Raw genomic sequence first — 6,431 nt, 5'->3', positions numbered from 1 at the left:
GTTCATTGAACAAGCATAGGAAACAGTGTATAAGCCCTTTACATTGAAGATCTGTTAAGTTATTTAGATTTTTTTTAATGATCTTTGAAAGACAGGGTCCTGAAAAAGGTCTGTTTCTTTTTTTGCTGAGTTTATACAGTTGAAGTAAGGAATTGTTGAAAAACTGAATGTAAATGTATTTGGCTAAGGTGTATGTAAACTTCTAACATTTAATCCCAGTAAAAATGCCCTGTCTTAAGTCAGTTGGGATAACCACTTAATTTTAAGAATATGAAATGTCAGAACAATAGTAGAGAGAATGAATTATTTCAGCTTTTGTTTCTTTCATCACATTCCCAGTGGGTCAGAAGTTTACATTCACTCAATAGTATGTATAGTATTTGTTAGCATTGCCTTTAAATTGTTTAACTTGGGTCAAATGTTTGACCACGATAAGTTGGGTGAATTTTGGCCCATTCCTCCTGACAGAGCTGGTGTAACCGAGTCAGGTTTGTAGGCCTCCTTGCTCGCACACACTTTTTTATTTTGCCCGCAAATGTTCTGTAGGGTTGAGGTCAGGGCTTTGTAATGGCCACTTTGTTGTCTTTAAGCCATTTTGCCACAACTTTGGAAGTATGCTTCGGGTCATTGTCCATTTGGAAGACCCATTTGCGACCAAGATTTAACTTCCTGACTGAGGTCATGAGATGTTGCTTCAATATATCCACATAATGTTCCATCCTCATGATGCCATCTATTTTGTGAAATGCACCAGTCCCTCCTGCAGAAAAGCACCCCCACAACATGATGTTGCCCCCCCGTGCTTCACGGTTCGGATGGTGTTCTTTGGCTTGCAAGCCTCCCCCTTTATCCTCCTAATGTAACAATGGTATTTATGGTCAAACAGTTATATTTTTTCTTTCATTAGACCAAAGGACATTTCTCCAAAAAGTACGATCTTTGTCCCCAAGGTGCAGTTGCAAACCGTAGTCTTGCTTTTTTATGGGGGTTTTCGAGCAGTGGCTTCTTTCTTGCTGAGCGGCCTTTCAGGTTATGTCGATATAGGACTCGTTTTACTGTGGATATAGATCCTTTTGTACCCGTTTCCTCCAGCATCTTCACAAGGTCCTTTGCTGTTGTTCTGGGATTGATTTGCACTTTTTGCACCAAAGTACGTTACTCCATAGGAGACAGAACGCTTCTCCTTCCTGAGCTATTGTTTGTACAGATGGTACCTTCAGGCATTTGGAAATTACTCCCAAGGATGAACCAGACTTGTGAAGGTCCGCAATTCTTTTCCTGAGGTCTTGACTGATTTCTTTAGATTTTCCCATGATGTCAAGCAAAGAGGCACTGAGTTTGAAGGTAGGCCTTGAAATACATCCACAGGTACACCTCCAATTGACTATATATATATATATATATATATATATATATATATATATATATATATATATATATATATATATATATATATATATATATATTGTAATTATGCTTGTGTACCAAAACCGGACATGATCGATCTAAAAATACCATACAAAACCTTGACTAGGGGAACAACTTAGCAGGAATGGACGACCCAAAACCATGGATTTACTCTAGGATCCTTTTGGGAAAAGTCCTCGTGTCACAGACATGAGAGCAAGAGAGAATGAGAGAGCATTTGGGGTCAAGACGAGAAGCCTTCGCCAAATCTGTACAGAAACGTATCCCTGAATATATCTCTCACATGATGGCTACTACTATCCAATTATAGGCCACTCTCTTTCACTCACACATGTTCTTTTTATAGCTGCCGCTGAGGGGCGTGTGTCACGCCCTGACCTTAGTTATCTTAGTTTTCTTTATTATTTTGGTTATATCAGGGTGTGACATGGGTGATTTGTTTAGTTTTTGTATTGTCTAGGGGGTTTTGTATATCTAGGGTTTTTTGTATGTCTATGGGTATATATGTCTATGGTTGTCTAGATTGGTTCTTAATCAGAGGCAGCTGTTTATCGTTGTCTCTGATTGGGGACCATATTTAGGTAGCCATATTCCTTGGGTATTTTGTGGGTTGTTAGTCTATGTTTAGTTGCCTGTCTGCACAAGCCATAAATAGCGTCACGGTTCATTTTGTAGAAGATTTGTTCAGTGTTCGTTCTTCCATTAAAAGAAGTACGTACGCTTACAACGCTGCGCCTTGGTCTCCTCTTTATGACGACCGTGACAGCGTGTGAGGTGGGATGGTTCTGTAAAAAATGACTCTTTGGATCAACCTAAAAATGTAAATATTCAACTGGTTACAAGTATTAGCTATATTCAATTGAAAAAAATCTGAATATTTTGAAAACAAATATATTATTAAATTCAACAGTTTTATTTGATTATTACCAAACCTATATTTGAAGACGCAACCTATTTCTTTCAACACTCAACTTACTTTTCTCCTTTGGTTAAACCTAATAAACAACAAATATAAAGTAATATTTAATGTAAATACAACCCATTTTTAAATATTGTTACAAGTTCACTTTTCATTTGTAATTACCTATCCACGTTTTTTAAAATTTGGTAACAAACAATTAAATACATTCCTTGTAGATCAAGAAATGAAGTTGGTTCAATAACTTGAAATAATGTTTCCAAACATAAGACGTTTAGTAGCCACAATATTGAAACCAAACACTGGCTAGCTTAACATAGAAAATGTACAAGGCTAATTAGTATCACATGCACTTATGAAATGGTCAATATAGTTTAAAATTTGAATAAGGAAGACAATAGACCACAATCACTCTCAGGGGTAGGTAAAAATAACAAACTGAAAGCCACGCCCCATTAAGTCACGTCTCCAACACTTCTGATAGGCTGCTGTCACTACATTGCCCCCACCACTATTCAATGCACAAAAGGGTGTTGAAAGCAATTCAGAAGCTTTCATTCAATGTAAAAAATCACATTGATGTTTCGAATTTAGTTGATTTCAGACTAATTTTATAGAATAGGTTGAATGAAGCAAACCGTACTTTTCAATCATTATAATCATTAAAAGCACTTCAGATTAACAACAGCATCGATCCACATTTTACACTGTATTTCAGCCTAGTCATTATATCTATCATATGATTTGGGTCAAAGCCAACAACCTTTGGTCAAAGACCATTTTTCTTCCTATGGTGGCTCATCTTTCGGTGTCTCTGTGTGTGGCCAAAATGGCCTCCAAGCTTGGGTCAAGGTAATCAAACATGCATTTGAACTGTGACCTCTGCAGAGCCATCAAACAATCCAAAGGACAATATAGGAACGAGGTGGAATCGTATTGCACAGGCTCGGACGCCCGTCGCATGTGGCAGGGGCTATAGGCCATTCCGGATTACAAAGGAAGACCCAGCCATGATGTACTCAACGATGCCTCTCTACCAGACGAACTGAATGCATTTTATGCACGTTTCGATAATAAGAACACAGAGCCGTGCACGGGAGCCTCCATTGTCCAATGGGACTGGGTGATCTCGCTCTCCGAGGCCGACGTGAACCTTAATCAGGTCAACACCCGTAAGGCCGCGGGGTCGGGCGGTAATTCTTGAGCACGTTCTCAGAGCATACGCATAACAGCTGGCAGGCATATTCATGGTCATTTTCAACCTCTCCTTGACCCAGTCTGTAATCCCCACATGTCTCAAGCTGACCACCATCATTCCTGTTCCCAAGAACTCTTAGGCTACCTGCCACAATGACTACCACCCTGTAGCACTCACATCTGTAACAACTGCATGGCCACACACGACTCCAAAACCATCATCAAGTTTTCTCACGACATGACGGTGGTAGGCCTGATCACCGGTGACCATGAGACAGCCTACAGGAGGGAGGTCAGTGACCTACTATTTGGTGCCAGGACAACAACCTCTCCCTCAATTTCAGTAACTTTTTTAACTCTCCAAAAAAATTCTGGCACCCCCAACCTCAAACTACTTCCCATGGCTATGGTTGTAGCCTAGTGAGCTAAAAATGTACACTGCTCAAAAAAATAAAGGGAACACTTAAACAACACATTGTAACTCCAAGTCATTCACACTTCTGTGAAATCAAACTGTCCACTTAGGATGCAACACTGGTAGACAACAAATTCCACATGCTGTTGTGAAAATGGAATAGACAGGTGGAAATTATAGGCAATTAGCAAGACATCCCCCAATAAAGGAGTGGTTCTGCAGGTGGTGACCACAGACCACTTCTCAGTTCCTATGCTTCCTGGCTGATGTTTTGGTCACTTTTTAATGCTGGCGGTGCTTTCATTCTAGTGGTAGCATGAGACGGAGTCTACAACCCACACAAGTGGCTCAGGTAGTGCAGCTCATCAAGGATGGCACATTAATGCGAGCTGTGGCAAGAAGGTTCTCTGTGTCTGTCAGCGTAGTGTCCAGAGCATGGAGAAGCTACCAGGAGACAGGCCAGTACATCAGGAGACGTGGAGGAGGCCGTAGGAGGGCAACAACCCAGCAGCAGGACCGCTACCTCCGCCTTTGTGCAAGGAGGAGCAGGAGGAGCACTGCCAGAGCCCTGCAAAATGACCTCCAGCAGGCCACAAATGTGCATGTGTCTGCTCAAACGGTCAGAAACAGACTCTATGAGGGTGGTATGAGGGCCCGACGTCCACCGGTGGGGGTTGTGCTTACAGCCCAACACCGTGCAGGACGTTTGGCATTTGCCAGAGAACACCAAGATTAGAAAATTCACCACTGGCACCCTGTGCTCTTCACAGATGAAAGCAGGTTCACACTGAGCACATGTGACAGACGTGACAGAGTCTGGAGACGCCGTGGAGAATGTTCTGCTGCCTGCAACATCCTCCAGCATGACCGGTTTGGCGGTGGGTCAGTCATGGTGTGGGGTGGCATTTCTTTGGGGGGCCGCACAGCCCTCCATGTGCTCGCCAGAGGTAGCCTGACTGCCATTAGGTGCCGAGATGAGATCCTCAGACCCCTTGTGAGACCATATGATGGTGCGGTTGGCCCTGGGTTCCTCCTAATGCAAGACAATGCTAGACCTCATGTGGCTGGAGTATGTCAGCAGTTCCTGCAAAAGGAAGGCATTGATGCTATGGACTGGCACGCCCGTTCCCCAGACCTGAATCCAATTGAGCACATCTGGGACATCATGTCTCCCTCCATTCACCAACGCCACGTTGCACCACAGACTGTCCAGGAGTTGGCGGGTGCTTTAGTCCAGGTCTGGGAGGAGATCCCTCAGGAGACCATCCGCCACCTCATCAGGAGCATGCCCAGGCATAGGTAGGGAGATCATACAGGCACGTGGAGACCACACACACTACTGAGCCTCATTTGGACTTGTTTTAAGGACATTACATCAAAGTTGGATCAGCCTGTAGTGTGGTATTCTACTTTAATTTTGAGTGTGATTCCAAATCCAGACCGCCATGGGTTGATCAATTTGATTTCCATTGATCATTTTTGTGTGATTTGTTGTCAGCACATTCAACTATGTCAAGAAAAAAGTATTTAATAAGAATATTTCATTCATTCAGATCGAGGATGTGTTATTTTAGTGTTCCCTTGATTTTTTTGAGCAGCGTATAAACTGTAACGAATGCTGATAGACGCTAAAACATAAACCACGCAGATGTATAGACAAACTTGTAAATACAAGTAGGCCTAGTGATGCTGCACAGTAGGCCCTATCAGTAACACAGACAGATAAATAAGAAATGGACAGGTCATACTGAGGAACAAATGGTTTTTGAAAGAGAATTCAAACATTTGTAGCCTAAACTAGATGCGCAAGCAATACGTGTCACATTTCAGTTTGCAAACAATGTCATTTAAATGATTGAGTTAATAAAGGAAACATGGTCTCTTTTTTTGATTTCTTGAGTAAGGCAGCTCCAAAATGCAGGTATTTCAGCCTAGTTCAGTGCTTTCTGTGGTGGAGGGGCAGCCAGCGGAAAATACTGAGCGTAGGGGTTGGTAATGTTCTCAAGTTGCGCTGTGATTGGCTCAGTGTTCTGTCACTCATGGGGACACTACGTCATCTCAAAATCTACGAGTAGAGCTCAGAAATTCAAGCTCCTTGGGCGCTGCCATAGACTTACATTAGAAGTGCCCATCCAAGAAGGCTCGAGGTCATTGGCCACAGATAAAAAAAAATATGACAAATCACGCTGTCACGAATATTTTACCGAAGGTGGCTCCCCTTCTTGTTCGGGTGGCGCTCGGCGGTCGTCGGCGCCAGTCTACTAGCTGCCACCGATCCTTTGTTCCGTGTTCGTTTAGTTTTGTCTAATTGGTTTCACCTGTTCATTGTTTGGTAGTTAGGGTGGGGTTCTTTAAGTTGGTTTAGCCCGCTTCTGTTTGTGCAGGCTTGTTCTTCTGCATTTGTGAGAGATGTTTGTGTTTTGTTGGTTTTCTCGCTGTCCTGGTATTTTACATAAGGATACTATTTTGTTT

Source organism: Oncorhynchus gorbuscha, linkage group LG25 (assembly GCF_021184085.1).
Source record: "Oncorhynchus gorbuscha isolate QuinsamMale2020 ecotype Even-year linkage group LG25, OgorEven_v1.0, whole genome shotgun sequence".
Lineage (NCBI taxonomy): Eukaryota > Metazoa > Chordata > Actinopteri > Salmoniformes > Salmonidae > Oncorhynchus > Oncorhynchus gorbuscha.
The sequence above is the reverse complement of the archived record's forward strand: the minus strand, read 5'-3'. Positions refer to the sequence as shown.